Source organism: Opisthocomus hoazin, chromosome 4, assembly GCF_030867145.1.
Source record: "Opisthocomus hoazin isolate bOpiHoa1 chromosome 4, bOpiHoa1.hap1, whole genome shotgun sequence".
NCBI lineage: Eukaryota > Metazoa > Chordata > Aves > Opisthocomiformes > Opisthocomidae > Opisthocomus > Opisthocomus hoazin.
This window is the reverse complement of record NC_134417.1, coordinates 77,675,839-77,693,713: the sequence shown is the minus strand read 5'-3', so window position 1 is coordinate 77,693,713 and position 17,875 is coordinate 77,675,839. Positions and strand designations below refer to the sequence as shown.

The 17,875-nt window shown below is 40.9% G+C and overlaps 1 protein-coding gene across 8 annotated transcripts in view; it reads left to right on the top strand.

The window, feature by feature from the left end:
* The window catches only part of ZNF438 (zinc finger protein 438), a 59,080-nt gene that overhangs the window by 16,586 nt on the left and 24,619 nt on the right, over positions 1–17,875 (top strand). For 2 of the 8 annotated variants that reach the window (XM_075419648.1, XM_075419646.1), the window contains exon 4: positions 14,052–14,189. The exons of the other annotated variants lie outside the window; for them this stretch is intronic. The gene's annotated coding sequence lies outside the window, so the exon portion shown is untranslated. The remainder of the gene's footprint in view (positions 1–14,051; positions 14,190–17,875) is intronic. 8 annotated transcript variants of the gene reach the window in all.

The following is a 17,875-nucleotide window of genomic DNA, read 5'->3' as shown; positions in this document are numbered from 1 at the left end:
CCTGAAGGACAGTCTGCCCTCATCTTCCATACACCCTCCTATTTTAGGTAGGTGAAGATAGCAGTAGGATTCCCAGCTTTGTCTTCCTGCAGCTGAACTTGGGTATGTCTGTGGGGAACGCCAACATAAGCACAGTCCTGTAAGTGCAGATTAGATGGGAGTATTCAGTTTCCTCAGCTTGCTCTTGCATATCTCTGGAAGCCTTTCGTGGTCTGTCACATCCCTTGCTAGTTGCAACTCCAAATGGTCTTTGTTTTGCTATTTCTGTGTACGTGCCCTCAGACAATATTTCTGTATTCTTCCTGTTAGCTTCTTCCTCTTCTACCTTGTGTATGCTGCTTTTGTCTTGGAGCTCAGTTAGGAGTACTGTATTCACCTGTGTTGGCTGCTTCACATCTGATGCATGTCAAAGTGCTGGGCCATTCTTAGAATCATAGAGTGGTAAGGGTTGGAAAGGACCGTAAAGATCATCTGGTTCCAACACCCCTGCCATCAGCAGGGACATCTTCCCACTAGACCAGGCTGCTCCAAGCCCCGTCCAACCTGGCCTTGAACACTGCCATGGAGGGGGCAGCCACAGCTTCTCTGGGCAACCTGTTCCAGTGTTTCACGACCCTCATGGTGAAGAATTTCTTCCTAATATCTAATCTAAATCTGCCCTCTTTTAGTTTACAGCCATTCCCCCTTGTCCTATCACTACACACCCTTGTGAAAAGTCCCTCTCCAGCCTTCCTGTAGGCCCCCTTCAGGTACTGGAAGGCTGCTATCAGGTCACCTCTTGTACTTTGAAGAGGTTGACCTTGCGTATCGACCAGTTCTCCAGGGCTCCCGTATGTTTCAGGGTGGCCCTTTCGAAATGCTTACACCAACTAGCTTTCTGAACAAGCACAAATGTTTTCTCAAGTCCAGGACTGCAGGTTTTTTATTAGTCTTGATTGCTTTTCTCAGGAGCTTAAGATTCACGATCTCCTACAGCTAAGGCTGCCATTGACTTTCACATTCCTGACCAGTTCTTCCTTTAGCTTCCCCCTGTCACTTTGGAAGACTGTGTTAAATCATCACCATATTTTCCCTCTGAAAATATTTAAGTGTTGTTATAAAATACTGGCAACATGTAGCAGGAGAGACTGTTGAAAAAATAGGTAATACAGCTACAGTTTCTGTTCTTGGTAGGAAATAAGGTTTTTGTGACCCGAATGTTAGAAGAATTAAGTACTCGTCTGCCTGTTGTTGCCTGAAAATGAAAATGTTTGGCATAAAAGCTTGAAAATGGTCTTGAAATGTTAATGGAAACAATTTTCTTAGTTTGTCAAAAATGCGTATGAGGAACAAAAGAGGAATAGAACAGTTTGTCAGACTGTATAGTTGCTACCTGATGCAAAAATCTCTCTTCTGTTACACTGCCCACTCAGAATTTGTTGGTTTGAGCACTGCAGGTAGGGGAAGAAAACAGGTATCCTGGGTAAAACTGCCATTTTTTGTTTAAAAACTGAAATGGGCATGATTTCTGTAGCTTAGAATTAGATAATACTCGGCTGACAAAAGCAACTGTGCATTAAAGACTTGACACTGAAAACAGTAATTTCAGATTAGATGAGAATCTCTGCCACTGTAATAAGTTAGTTGGTGGACTGTTGTCTTGGACTTGGTGATCTGCACAAACTCTTTTGCATTCTGAATCATACCAGTTGAGAAATAAAAAAGTTTGTTGTTTACCTGAAATAATTTAAACCAGTGCATGTCTTCATATATGTTAATGAATTTCAGGTGGCATTGTTTTGTTCTAGAATGGGAAACAAAAAGATTGGGGTACTGGGGAGATATTTTTCCCATAATACTCCATAATATTCCTGTTTCACATAATATTCCCTAATATTTAACAGTTCCTTTTTTATTTCTGGACAATTAATATATTTTTGAAAGTATCTCTCTTTGAAGTTCACAAAGTGTGCATCCAGCTTGTACTAATTCACTGGATTTTTACTAAATAAAATAGGCAGTGATTTTTGAAGGGGGGGAAAAAAACCTGTAAACACCCTTGCTCTCTAATTTATTGATGTTTACAGTAGTGTAACAAGCAAGATCCCTGGTGGCTGTTATTTCTGACCATTTACGGAAAGCATGAAAGTTCTGTGGTGGAAATAGCTTATTTGCAGCTCTTACTGACTAGGTAAAACATTTTCTGTCCCCCATAGATAAATATAGGACCAAAGATGCCTGATAGGCGTAGCTAATGTTAACTTTCAGTGCCCAGTTTACCACATTTAGAGACTACTATTTAGTAAATGAAGTGGATTAAGTGTAATGGTAGACATGCTTGCATTTTTTCTCTGCCAGGAGAAAATGAAGAATCATGACACTTTTGACAGATGAAGTACCCCCTGGAATTGTTTTGAAGTTCTGTCTAAATTTTTTAAGCTTTTTAACTGTGTGGTCTTAGATGAACAGTCATGAAAAAACTTGAAAAGATATTTTACAATTTGAGAGGGGGTTAGGAAACAGGAATACACTGTGTCTTTATTATACATGTGTTTCTCCTGTGTAGAGAGTTCTATTCCTGCCGTCTAGTCTGATGCCCAAAGTAGTTTTATGCTTTCTATGTGATCTGCTAAATGTATATATATTGTCTAAATTAGTTACTTATTCAAAGCTTCTTTTAAAAATCCTGTCCAAAACATTGCATTTCAGAAACTTACAGCTTATTCTTCCATCTGTAGAAATTAATTTGTTTTCCAGTCTGTGGATTTTCATGATCTTTAAATGCAGTAGATGTTATAGCTATTGGACAGTTTTGCAAATACTTGCAAATTATGTGTTTATGTAGCCTGAAATATTGTAAAAATGAGTTACCTATTTATCTTTAAAGATAACTGTCATCAGTGGAGTGACCTATTTTTTTAGATTAATCAAAGGACAGTGGGTTTGAGTGGAACTCTGTCATTGCCATTGTGTGTTTCTTTTTTAAGGTTAATGCAGTTTAAACTTCTAGCATGATCATTGACATTTACATGCTATGAATCATGAAGCGTGCATGCAGTAAGTGAATTCACACGGACCAGAAATATTTGTAGAAGAAAAGTGGGAAATGCCTTTGGCAGTTATCATTATTTTTTCTTTCCTCTTCTCCCTTTCAGTACTCTAAAAAAAAAAAAAGTAACTGGGCTGAATGAATGAATGTTTGATGCAGAAAAAGTTGCAGGTTGTTCACAAGTTCGCTAGTGAAGAATACAAAATTTACAACACAACTTATGTCATGGTTAGTGAAAGGTGAATGGACTTCACAGAAAAAGTGAATGTGATAGAAATAACATGCAGTTTTCTGCTTTGCTGCAAGGGGAGCATTGATGTTTATTTTTATAGAAATACACTAACTTTTGTTCTTTCCATATTAAAATTCTTATCTATATCTTAGGGGATATCGTGGGTTTTGTACAGACTTGTATATTTCTGCTATTTAGTGCGAATTTTTTGAGATAAAGCAAATTGATTAATTAAAAAAAAACAAATCACAGCTTTGTAATGAAAATGATAGTGGACCCAAATAACTTGTATGTCAAACATTTTTAATGAGTATGTGCTGGAGAACCTCTGTGAAAACTGAGTTGTCACAACAAAATTCTATAGACTTTTCTGTGGTCTTGTGTATTGAACATTTTGTTGCCTACATTAACAGTTCTCAGAATTCGGAAGACAAGTAGAGTGGTACTGTGCCAGTGTTTTCATTGACAAAATATATTGGAGGCTTTTTATGAATGTAATTCAGATCCTATAAACACAAGTATTTCCTTAAAACTGATTCTGTATTGAGTCAAGGAAAATTATCCACCTGGTGGAAAGCCATGTCCTCTGCGCTGACCTGGATGGATGTGGGAATCCAGACAGAGCTCACACAAGCCCACGCAGCCATCCAGGCCTCGGGCGGTGGGGAGAGCTGGAGCGTTTCGCTGGTGGCAGACGGCAGGCGGTGAGAAGAGCTGTGTGGGGTGTGACTGGGTGGACGATCTGCGCAGCCTGGAGGCAGAGCTATGAGAGGAAGAAGAAAGGTTAAGGAGCAGCAAGGAGTCTGAGAAAGAGGTAGGCTGGTGGAACCATGCTCTGCCCTCCCTGAAACAGAAACAGGGACAGCCACCAGAAAAAAAGACAAGATCAAGGGGATCCTGTAGCCTCCCTTCGCCAGGCTGAAGGCAGTATCTTAAAGGAGAGGAGTGAATGGAGGCAAGTCCATGCTCAGGGCGGCAGGCGAACCCCCTCCTCGCCTACCTCGCCTTCCCAGGTGCCTGTGTACAGCAGGTACGAGGCTCTGGGTGTGGAAGGCCAGTCAATGGATGATGGTCCATCTACACCAGAGGTGTTGCCAAGATCAGAAAGGCCTACCCGCTGTATCTTGAGCACCTCTACAAGAAAGAAAAGGCAGGTTATAGTTGTAGGTGACTGCCTTCTGAGGGGAACAGAGGGTCCAATATGCCGGACAGACCCTCCTCTCAGGGAAGTCTGCTGCCTCCCTGGGACCCGGGTTAAGGACATGACTAAGAAACTTCGTAGCCTGGTACAGCCCTTGGACTATTACCCATTACTGCACTTCCATATGGGTAGCAATGAAGTTGCAACACGTAGTCCACAGGCAATTTAAAGAGACTTCAGGGGCTTGGGACAGTTGGCAAAGGAGTCTGGAGCACAGGTTATTTTTTCCTTCATCCTTCCAGTTGCGGGCAGCGACACTGAAAGACAGGCCCAGTCTATTAATATGTGGCTCCACGGCTGGTGTCACTGCCACAGTTTTGGGTTATTTTTGGTAATGAGATGGCCTACATAGCACCAGGCTTGCTGGCATCTGATGGGATTCACCTTTATCAAAGGGGGAGGAGGGTCTTTGCTCACGAGCTAGTGGGACTCGTTGACAGGGCTTTAAACTAGACTTGAAGGAGGAGGGGGATAATACCAGGCTTGCCCATGACCATCTGTGGGATGACACGCCAAGGTTAGAGGCATGGGCTGCTAGCAAGGGCTCTCAGCCCAGTGCTCTGAGATGTGCTGGGTGCACTGCAGCACACCTGAAGTCTTATGGAGGTGAGCCAGGGGCTCCTGAGGTAATAGGGGCTAACAGGGAAACACCAGTGAAGTTGCTCAAAGGAATTAAGGGGTGTTCCTGTGAGGAGGTGACATGGCCAACAGCCCAGCTGAAGTGCCTCTACACCAACGCACGCAGCATGTGCAACAAACAGGAGGAACTGGAAGCCACTGTGCTGCTAGATATATATGACCTAGTTGCCCTTACTGAAACTCCGTGGGACAAATCCCATGACTGGAGTGAGGCTATCGATGGCTACAGGCTGTTCATGAGGGTCAGAGGTGTTGCCCTCTAGATCAAGAAAAGGATAGAGTGAGAAGAACTGTCTCTGCAGAATAGCCACAAGCAGGTAGAAAGCTTACTGATAAGAATTGGAGACTGAGGCAGCAAAGGGAACCTTGTGGTTGGTGTCTACTCCAGGCTGTCTGATCAAGGAAAGCCTATTGATGAGGCCTTCTTCCTCCAGCTCCAGGAGGCATTGCGTTTGCAGGCTCTCATCCTGCTGGGAGGACTTCAGCCACCCCAACATCTGCTGGAAAAGTAGCCTGATGAGCTGTAGGCAATCCAGGAGACTCCTGGAGTGCATTGAGGATAACTTCTTAAGCCAGGTAAGATACACGCCTACCAGAGGGGATGCAATACTGAACCAGATGGTCACCAGTGCAAGTGAGCTCATCAGTGACATCAAGATTGGAGGCAGCTTGGGCTGCAGTGGTCACACACTGGTGGAGTTCGCAGTCCTGAGGGGTATGGGTCAGGTGAAGACAGAACTCGGGACCCTGAATTTTAGGAAAGCAAACTTCCATCTGTTCAAGGAATTTATCGATAGGACCCCCTGGGAAACTACCCTCAGGGACAAGGAAGGAGAACAGAGCTGGCAGATCTTTAAGGACACTTTCCGTAGAGTGCAAGAGCTCTTGATCCACAGGTGTGAGAAATCAGGAAAGGAAAGCAAGAGACTGGCATGGCTGGTCAAGCTGAAGGGCAAGAAGGAAATAGCACAGGCATTGGAAACGGGGACAGGTATCCTGGGAAGAGTGTAAGGACGTTTTGTGTAGGGATGGGGTCACAAATACCAAGGCGCAGCTGGAGCTGAACTTGACAAGGGATGCAAAGAATAATAAGGGCTTCTACAGGTGTGTCAGCCAGAAAAGGAAGGTCAAAGAAAGCATATGTCCCCTGATGAGCAAGACTGGTGAACTGGTAACAATGGACAAGGAGAAGAATGAGGTACTTAACTTTTTTTGCCTCAGTCTTCACTGGCAACCTCTTTTCCCACATCTCTTGAGTGGATGGACTGCAAGATGGGACTGGGGGAGAAAAGTTGCTCGCATTGTAAGACAAGATCAGGTTCATGACCACCTGAGGAACCTGAATATATGAAAGTCTATGGGACCTGACGAGATGCATCCCAGAGTTCTGAGGGAATTGGCTGGTGTAGTTGCCAAGCCACTCTCCATAACTTTTGACAGGTCATGGCAGTCAGGTGAAGTCCCTGGTGACTGGAAAAAGGGAAACATTGCACCCACTTTTAAAAGGGGTTGAAAGGAGAACCCTGGGAACTACCAACTTGTCAGCCACATCTCTGTGCCTGGGAAGACTGTGGAACAGATCCTCCTAGCAGCTATGCTAAGGCACATGTAAGGCAGGGAGGTCACTTGAGACAGCCAGCATGGCTTTACCAAGGGCAAGTCCTGCCTGATCAACCTAGTGGTCTGCTGTGAAGGAGTGACGACTACAGTGGACAAGGGAAGAGTTATGGATGTCGTCTGTCTGGACTTCTGTAAGGCCTTTGACATAGTGCCCCCCAACATCCTTCTCTCTAAATTGGGGAGATACGAATTTGATGGGTGGACTGTTTGGTCGATTGTCTGGACGCAGTCCTGTGCAGCCTGCTCTAGGTGAGCCTGCTTTGGCAGGGGGGTTGGACTAGATGATCCCCAGAGGTCCCTTCCAACCCCTTCCTTTCTGTGATTCTGTGCATGAGAATTGGTTGAATGGTCATATCTGGAGGGTAGTGGTCAATGGCTCCTTGTCCAGACGGAGACTGGTGATAGGTGGTGTCCCTCGGGGGTCCGGATTGGCACCAGTACAGTTTAGTATCTTCATCAATAACCTCAACAGCAGCACTGAGTGCACCCTCAGCAAATCTGCAGATGACACTGAGCTGAGTGGTGCGGGTGACACACCTGAGAGACGGATGCAATTCAGAGGGACCTGGACAAGCTCAAGAAGTGGGCCTGTGTGAACCTCACAAGACCAAGTGCAGGGTCCTGCCCCTGGGTTGGGGCAAACCAATACCCCCCAGTATACAGGCTGGGGCAGGAAGGGATTTGGAGCAGCCCAGCCGAGAAGGACTTGGGGGTACTGGGGGATGAAAAGCTGCACATGAGCTGTCAATGTGCGCTCACAGCCCGAAAAGCGAAGCATATCCTGGGCTGCATCAAAAGAAGCATGGCCGGCAGGGTGAGGGAGGGGTTTCTGCCCCTCTGCTCCACTCTGGTGGGACGTCACCTGGAGTCCCGTGTCCAGCTCTGCGTCCCCCAGCACAAGAAGGACATGGAGCTGTTGGAGCGGGTCCAGAGGAGGGCCACAGAAATGATCAGAGGGCTGGAACACCTCTCCTGTGAGGAAAGGCTGAGAGAGTTGGGGCTGTTCAGCCTGGAGAAGAGAAGGCTGCAGGGAGACCTTATTGCGGCCTTTCAGTGTTTGAAGAGGGCTTATAAGAAAGATGGGGACAACCTTCTTAGCAGGGCCTGTTGCAGTAGAACAAGGTGTAATGATTTTAAACTAAGAGGGTAGATTTAGACTGGATAAAAGGAAGACATTTTTCGTGATGAGGGTGGTGAAACACTGGAACTGGTTGCCCGGAGGGGTGGTGGATGCCCCGTCCCTGGAGACACTGAAGGCGAGGTTGGATGGGGCTCTGAGCAACCTTATCTAGTGGTAGATGTGCCTGCTCATTGCAGAGTGTTGGACTAGATGACCTTTAGGGTGCCATCCAACACAAACTATTCTATGATTCTGTGAAGATAAGGAAAGTTCAACCTGGTGCATGTATGGAGAGTTTTTTTATGATAAATCAGATGGCCACTGATCTATTTCTGAAGCTTCTGATATACTTGTTCATGCATGTATGTCTGACAGTTTTCTAAAAATAAAAGCCATATTATTCTGATTAGTTCTGTACAGGTTTTATTTCTGATCCATGTGAAATAAATAGTGCAGGTATGTTAGGCACTGTGACTTAACTTTTCATACTAGGAGCCAAAAACAAGTTCTGCATGCACATATCTCCTACTTTAATCTTTAAAATGAGCAATTGTTAAAAGCAAGGAATGCTTGAGCAGAAGAATCTGACTAACTTGACAATTGCTTGCTCATTTAGATACTCCCAGAGCGATTCTTATTTTAGGAAACATGATTTGTTTGCTTAAAACAAGGTAAGAAGGGGAGTGATGTTAGCAATACAGTTTAAAGAATGGGGAGCTGATGATGGCAAGCACTACATGGCTTGGAGAATGTTGGTTAAGAAGGTAAAGATATTAATAAAAATCTGTGGGCAGTAGAGTACAATAGAGTTCTTTAAATATAGAGGGTGTTCTTGAAGGACACAAGAGCTTAGTAATGATAGAAGTCCAATAACGGGCAAGGCTGATAGATTTTTGCTGTGCAGAAAAAGGCATAAATATTCAATAAATATTATGTTCTGTATTGAGAAAGAGGCTGGATTATGCTTTTACATCTCACCTCCATCATTAGTGATGGAAAGAACATATTATCACTGTACCAGCAACTATTAACGTTAAATGTTTTTAAATCTGCTGCACTGACACCTACAGATACTAAAAAAAAAAAAGCCTAGAAGCTATATGAATCACTAATTTTGAGTTTTAACAAATCATAGAACAGTGTAGAAGTTCTAGAAGGCTGGAGGGGAAGGGGAACTAATGTGCCCAAATTTAGAAAGTATAATATGAGCACCTTCAAAAGGCGGATAGTAGTATGCCATCAGTGAAGACTTAAAGAATTGCGTGATTAATGTTGATCCAGATGGGCAAGTCAGCGCCCTACCTTGTACTGCTGCATGGGGTTACTGCTGAATTTCACAGATTCCTGGTAGTTCTTTCTTCCAGCCTGTCTAGGTCCTTCTGAATAGAGGCCCTGTCCTCCAGCTCCCAGTTTCATATCAGTTACACAAATGCTAGGAGTGCACTCTGCCTTATCCAGGTCATTAGTAAAGATGTTGAACAATGTTGGCGCCAGGACTGATCCCAGAGGTGTACCACTGGTAACTGGTTGCCAGTTGAACTTTATACCACTGCTAACCACCACCCTTTAGCCCAACAGTCCAGCTGGTTTTCCGTGGACCTTATCGTCCACTTTCCAGTACATATCTCACCAATTTGGCTGTGAGGTTACTGGGGGAGTCCGTGTCAAAGACCTTCATAAAGTCAAGATGAACAACACCTACTGCCCTCACTTTATCCACAAGACTAGTCGTCTCATCACAGAAAGTAGTTAGGTTAGTTGGATATGATTTACCCTTGATAAATCTGCACTGGCTGTTCACAGCCTCCTCCCTGTCCCTCACACGGCTGAAAATGGCTTCAAGGAGGCTTTGCTCTATAACATTTCTGTCGGCTGCGATTAGGCTGACTGGCCTGTAGTTCCACAGATCCTGTTTCTTCCCTGTCTTGAAGATGGGTGTGCTGTGTACCATTTCCCAGTCTCTAGGAATCTCCTTTGATGCCTTGACTTTTAAAAGATGCTAGAGTGCATCCTTGCAGTAACACTGACCAACTCCCTCAGCACTCTTGGATACATCCTTCTGATCCTATGGATTTGCACATGTCCGGTTGTATTCTCTTACTGAACTGCATCTTCGTCTACTGCTGGTGACATTATCTTAGTACCTCAGCCTTTTCCATGCCTTCTGTCACCTGGTCCCCTTCCCCGTTAATCTTTAGGCCCACATTTTTCTTAGCCTTTCTGTTGTTGCCAGTGCACTTGCAGAATTCTTGTCACCTTTCACATCCCATGCTAGCTGCAACTCCAGGTGACCTTTGCCTTTCCTAACTCTCTCTTTGCATGCTTGAGCAGTGTCTCAAATACTTAAAACTCTACTGAAATTTAGAGACACTGAATATGACTACCAAAGTTTGAATTTGGCCATAATGTAGGAATTGGTGCCATTATTCAAAAAAATAGTTGGTCATTTAATTATCCTGAGTGGAACTTCAGTGTTAGAATTTGAAGACTTGACATGACTCAAGCTGTATAGGTGTCCCACGGCATGGTTTTTATGGGAAATTAATTAAAAGGTACTGTGCATCAAACCACACAAGCCTAGTTGTTTTAAAAGCTTAGTTATGCTTAATTGTTTTTCTCTTGAAGTACTGATTCAGTTTGGGCTTGCTTAGTTTGAGATGTAACTGAATGAATTAGGAAAACAAATATCCTTAGGAACAGAAGGCAAAGCTGGAGGCCCAGAAAGAAAGAAGAATGTTCCCAGGGTTAGCATAGTTGCGCACCACAGCTGGCTGGTGGACAGTGGCCAGGAACAATTTTGACATGTTTATTTCACATTTTTTCTCCATGAACGTGTTATGAGAACACTTCACTGAGTATGTCTGATGGTCTTTGAAGCTCTGTGCCTTCAACGTTTTTCAAACAACAAACAGGATGGGGGATACAAAAGTGAAAATTATATTGTCTTGTGCAATTTCCTATTTGCACAAGGAAAACAACACAAGATAAGTGAGCGAAGGCAGCTAACTAGGAGAGGTTAGACTTTGATTTATTCTTTTTTGTATGTTTATCTGTGTGAAGGTTTTGTAAATAGAAGGCATGTTTCATCAGTAGCATTGAACTGACAGACATTAATGAATAATGAAAGAAAAGGTGTCATTTAAGTAAATTGTGGAATATGGATATACACTTTGTCTTGCAAATGTTGTCCTGTATACTGCATGGTGAATGGCTTACCAGTTTCAACAACAGCTGCTCTTGTGTGCTGCTTGTGAACGTTAATCAAGCGATGTCATCTAATCTAGATAAGCCTGTGGAATATTTCTGTCTATCTAAATTATACGATTGGTATTAAAAAATGTGTTTATACCAGATTGACTAGAAAATACACTCTGTTATGTTCTAATCATTCTTAAAATAAACGATATATCAGTCGCTTTGGCCCAGCAGTTACTTTGTCAGTTGGGTCAGAGCTCTGGGAGCTCTCAGTCAGGGAACTGGGATGTTCCATGCGGGCGAATCCTTCGAAGCGGTGACAGCCCTCTTCCAGAAAGTGAGAGGGATACGGCTGAGCAAAGAATGCGTACGAACAGCTGAAGGTCTCTGCTGGGGTCTGTATGAAAGAGTTTTAGCAGAGCAGCAGCAGGGAGGGAGGGAGGGAGGGTGCTGCCTCCTCTACATGTGCTCAGCACACAGCTGGGCGATTGCTTCTCTGGCTGCTGTTTCCACAAGGGTTCCACAGCTGTACTCTGCTTCTTTGGCTGTGGAAGCTGAACTGCTCTTAGATTTGCAAGATAATTTTGACTATGCTGGTTGTGTGTTGGGAATTCTTTTTATCTACAAGTATAAAATTTATGGAGTATTCTTTAACACTTAAGGTACTTACTGTCACAGAACTCATATAAAATGCATTCTTTTAATTTTTGCATTAAACTTGGAACTCTGGGTTTTATGACGGTATTTCTGTGAGATCACGTTCTAATTTGTAAACTTAATATTTGATGGTTCTTCCAATGTAGAACAGTTTATTATATGCTTAGGAGACAGTAAAGGTGGAAGCCATACAGGATTTAAGTTGCTTACGCCAGTCATTAGATTTTTACGTGTTTTTTTTGAGTGTGACCTATTAAGTACATACTCCTTTCTGGTCAGTAGGATCGTGTTTGGGAAACACAGGATATAATTCATAGCTGGGCAATGTTTTTAATGATCCACATCATTAGGAAAATCTCACTATTTTATATCTCTGGTTTTAAAAGTGTATGTGTTCTTAAAGTGTACTAGGCACTCAGCTATCCGGAAAAAGAGTCCCTGAAACACAGTCTGGGGTAGCAATGTTAGAGTCAAAGTTTGAGGGCAGATCCAGTGTAGCACCAAAACAGTTGAAACAGGTCTTAGTACAATATCTGATGAGTTGTCTGTGTATTTTTCAGTATAGGGCAATCTGCAAGGACCAGCTGTGCCTTAGAATGGTTACACATTCTCAAGTGAATTCTTCTTCTGTAGAATTTAGAGGTTATTTTTGAATTCAGCTGAAGAAAATAGGCCTTTTCCTTCAATGTAAGAAACTAAATATTTCAGTGTATACTTCGTATTAAGAGTTTTTTTGGTTGAGAGAAATTAGGCCTTAGAATCTAATGTGCTTTGATTGGTCTTAGGCATTGGTCAGTGTTACTTTTTTTTTTTTTGGCTCTAATACCCTTTTTCTCTTTTCTTTAACTTCTGCCTTAGAAATGTGTGTGTTACAGGTGAGCCATTTGAGGGGGATGATGTTCTCTTTAAAGTTGTTAGTTTATAGGCAATTTGATTTTTAACATCCTGGAAATACATGCTATCTTGGCCTAGCTCATTTATTGCTTGATCAGGCACAGTCACAGGTTTGCCTTCTCACTTTGTCCTCCACGTTGTGTAACAATAAGCTCCTTTTATTTTTGTTTTCCCCAGTTATTGAATGCTTGTTTTGCTTGAGTCTGCAAAGAAGATGCATTGAATTTACTTTACAAAACACAGTGTATTTTTCATATGGGGGGTACTGCTGCACAAGTATTACAAATGTCAAAATGTAGCTTTCTGACTGAAAGCTGTCTAACTGACTTTCTAAGAAATTCTAAGAATTTCTACGGGAAATTCTTATAGAAACAACTATAGATGATGCTCACTTTATTTACATAGTACCATGGCAGAATTTAGTACTACGCTCAAGTTTACAGCTGTAAAGTCAGAAACAATTCCTTTGAGTTTGAATTGCAAAGGCAATTCACTTTGCAAAGTTTGGAGTTGTTTTTTGCTTTTTGTTAGCTTTCTTCTAAGTAGAACATTAACAACATGTCCAGACTTTATTATAAAACCCTGTACAAAACCCTTCCTGAATGACACAGTAAGTTTTATCCTATCTTCATCCCCTGAGTGATTCAGGTTAGTGTCCAAATAACCCAAAACACCATAGTCAAAACAGAAGAGGTGGTTAGGGATTAATTGTTTCTTGTTTAGTCTTCACATAATCTAAGGGCCAGCTGTGATTCTGTGAAGACTTAAGTGCCACGTTTCAAACTTCAGTCAGCCAGGTTGTGCAGGTGAATGTGCTGTACTCTTGTCTTAATCCTTCAATTATTAACGGAATTTTAAGGGCTGTGTTACCTGAGACATTCAAATACATGTTCACTAGGTACGAATAAGTTCTGAGGTATCAAATATCTCTGAAATATGTTAGGACTACCAGACTGGAAAAACAGAACACTTGCTCTCCTTTCAGCATTGCAGTCCTGGCTGGTTATGTCTGTAGTCTAAACTGATAGTTAACAGAATCCTAAAACTTCATTTTCACCAGAAAATTGTCATTATGCTACCATACACAAGTAACGTTTTTTTGTTCTTTCCTTTAGTCATCTTTATTTAATTTGGTTGGTACCTTTGTCCTACGTTAACCTCATGCTACTCTTTGAAATAACCTGTTTATCTGTAGTGTAAGAGCAAGTAAATAAAATGTATATATGGCAATTTATTATTAAATATCTTTGTTCTCTGCCACTCAGTCAAATTCTCTTTAATCCTTCAGCATAGCATGATATACAGGAAGGTTTTTTTGAATACCTTTTTAGCTAATTCTGAAGTATGGCGAGAGCATTGCAGCAGGATTTGCTGGAACAATCTGTCCTACGTACGCAGACCCTATGTTACTGTGATTTTCAGGCTATCCTTTGTTGTTAACTGGTAAATATAATTTCATTTCTAGAAGTCACTCGTTGAGCTTGGAGGCTCTCAAGACCCAAGAGCCATCTGGACAAAGCCCTAAGCTCAGTGTTGACCCTGCTTTAAGCAGGGAAGTTGGACAGGATGACCTAGCACAGTCCCTGCCAACCTGAATGATTATGTGAGTACCTGCGTGTGCAGTTGCAGACGTTTGTCTAATGCTATGTAAGTTTTATTGTAACTGCTATGAATTAGCTGTTTAGTATTTGTGACATTGTTTATCTGAAAAGAAAGCTAATGTATTGCAGCAGATACATAGTGAAAGATAAATTATGTATTCTGTCCTTATCAGACCAAAACAGTCATTAATTATGAACAACAGCAAAGTCAAAAAGTCTCAAAATGGAATCAGGCATTGCAAACTGAAAACCATAATGGTGTACTGCTATTCCACTATGAAGGACATTACATACTGCTAACAGAATTGTAAGATATGTAGGTTCTGTTTTATGAAACTGCATTATTGAGAATCCTGGCAGAACTTCTTAGCAGTTTGGACTCAAGCAGTAAATTAATGCTTAGTTTAGGACTAGGATAATGGGAGCCGGGGGGGAACAGGAGTAAGAGGAATTGCAGAGCTTGAATTATAAAGTAAATTCTAGAGTAGTCATTGCCAAGTAAGAGTGCTAGATGTTTCTGTTTCTTGATTTTTTAAAAATACTAACTTAATTTGAATTTAAGTTGTAAGAATTATTGATAGCATAGATTTCATGTAGTATCTATAAAAATGAAATGATTACTTTGTATTTTCCAGAACTATTGTTTCCAGCTGCCCTCAGAATCAATAACAAAACGTAGGAATTTGTACTGATTCATCATTTCACAGTTACTTTCACAACAGTAAGGTCCAAGACTGTTATTTTAAAATCAGAAGCTTTGACCTTTTAATATAGAATGATGGCAATGATGTCTAATACAGATGTAGAACTTACACAGTACTTCCAGTTTGCAGCATTCAAAGCAGTACTACTGAGAAGGTATTTACTGAAGGAAAACATGAAGTGACAATCTGTCATTTTGAATTGGAAACTTGGAAAAAAGATTGCAAAAAAATTTGGCATTCTATGAATTGTCTAATATTAGGCATAAAAGCAACTGTGCTGTTCCTTGCCCTTTTTTTAGTTTTTCAGAGTGGAGTTGTTTTCTCAAATGAAAAATAGTTGGGGTTATTTACAGTGGTAAAAACTGTTCAACTGCAATTTATTCAATACACATATATTTCATGAAATGAAGAATCGCTATTGCTCCTTCTTTAGCCTTATCTTCTCCCAGGTGTCCTTTTGAGAAACTTAGCTTTTATAAATTTTTTCTCAGGTCCTTGAATTTGCTTTCTTGGAGATAGCTATAGCTGTAAAATAAGAATTACTGAGACTGCATGCTGGACTGTCTGCAATAGTAGAAAATGTGTGGAACATCCTCATTTCTTGCAGTGTATGTGCTAGTCTTTATTCATACTATTGAAAAACCTTAGAAGTTGGTTTCAAAAGATTTATCTCCTCAAGAAAAGCAATCATTTTTCATTTGCTTTTTATTTGAAGCCAGATGTTGAAGTTGCCCTATGTTGTTCCATAAATAAGCTTTTATTATCAGCAACATGTTATTGAAAGTAGCATAGAACCTGTCGTGTAGGCACAGTTCCACTCTGACAGATGGGCATAGTGTAGGCATGCCAGCCAACCACCCTACACATCACCTAACAGAGTATGAAGGGAAGGGGTTTTGTCCAAGGTTGCCACTGTGGCATTCAGTGCCTGTAAGGCTTGAAGTTCAGGAAGTGCGCTTGGACCGGTCCATCTCATAGGATGACCAAAAATTTACAAATAGCCTGGGTTTTAGATTCGGCTGGGTTTGTACTGGGAAAAAGTGAGCAGTTGTAATGAGGCTTCTGTTTCTTTTTGGCTGTCTGCTGAAGTCACCTGATGGGCCCAGCCAAGAGAATTCTGCCACGGACACACATTTCTCCCTGATTAATTACCTAAGCATGGAAGCATAAGCAGTGTGTAATTTCTCTTGTAAGAAAGCTGCTGTTTGTGACAACGTACATATCTCTTTGGATATGGAATAGGAGGATAAGGATCTGCTGATGTAGAATGAAATTGTGATGTGAAAATATGATTTAAAATAGAAAATTTTGAATAAGAATAAATCACACTTCTGCAACTGAAGATTTGGATGGTGAAATGCAGAATATTTCTGCAGGTTTTCTGAAGTGTAAATCAGCTTTTGCTTGGTTATTGGGTTTGGGGTTTTGAAGGGGTTTTTTATTTTTTAACAAATTGGCTTAATGCCTTGTGCTTGATTTTATAAAGTAGCCAAGCACTGCAGGCTTTTGGCAAATATGCGTGCTTGAACAAATGCTTTTGTGTGTTACACTAATCAGCCTTTGTGTGTGTCACTTTTACCTTCCTCAGTGTTTTTGCATAGCTTCAATGTTTTAATCATTTATTTCAAGTCTTAACTCGGTCTTTAAATACCAATTGATTTTGTTAACTTTCCTGGAAGTTATGCTGGTATGATTCATTCAGGCTTTGTAGGGAACTTGGTTGCTGTTGAAGAGTTTCTAAATTTTGGCAAATAATGGTTGCATACCACTGTCGTTTACAAGATGGCACAGTGTGTGAAAGAACAGGTGTGAAAAATGAAGTAAATAAAATTACTTTTGAAATACAAATTGACATTTCATGGGCTTCTGTTAGGAGGACATCTTTTCTAAACTGTACTAAGTATTTAGTTTTTCTTTTTAGCTGTATGTTTTCCTTTTGAAATGAAATTACATAATAATATTTAACTAACACTTCTTTACATGCCTGGTTTTAAATTAAAATTCATAATTAAGCTTAATGTGAAATTATAAGATTTGATTTAATGCTTTCTTCCAGTATCTGAACTAATGTTCACTGCATTAGAAGGTGCAGTCATCATTGAGAAGCTTTGTTCTTTTAACAAAAGGTATCAAAAATAATTTCATTTAGGGTCATAGAGGTTTAGTTTGATACTGCTGTGATAATGAGTACTATAATTACTTTCAGATAGTTCTTCCTTCCCAGAGGATGAGACTTTTAGTTTTGATGCCTGCTTAAAGCATGAGAGTGACAGTAAAATTAATGCCATAACCTTTACAGCATATTTATTGTTTTTTTGTGTAGTGTCCTACAGGATTTTCTGTAACATCTAAAATAAATGTCTTAGTATGGACAAGCATCAAAGTAGGTTAATTGGGTTCACCTGATATTCAGATTCAGTCTATCAGGACACCAGTTTCATATAAAAGACCTGTGGGTATCTTTCTGTGAAAATTGCTTTTAAATTATTACGTGTATATGCTCTGCTTCCTTTGATTGTTAGAGACCAATTTACAGTGTAGTTTTTTTCCAGTTTATTTGTTATTTTTGCTTCTTCTGGTTGAAAATTCATTTATCCTTTCATTCTGTGGTAACATAGGGAGTAGTATAGGCATAATAGAGCTTATTTTATGGCAGTAAGATAAATTTTACCTTTTAATTCTGTCCAGCTTCCACTCCGCTTCACTTGAAATTCTTGTAATAGATTTCTTTTCCTCTCTGACCAGTCAGCAGCAGTTCAAGAGAACTGTTTTGAGTTCTGCAGTACTGTGACTTGAATGATTTTATTTATTGTCCTACGGTAGAGTTACAAATTGAGCAAAACAGATTTTGATATTATACAGAATTTTAAAAATTTTATCATTGGGATAGTCTCTCAGGTGGAAAAAAATTGATGATAATGCCAGATAGAAATTATTAATAACATCTTCTGTATTTGGAAAGAACTGGTATTGGACTCAAGTAT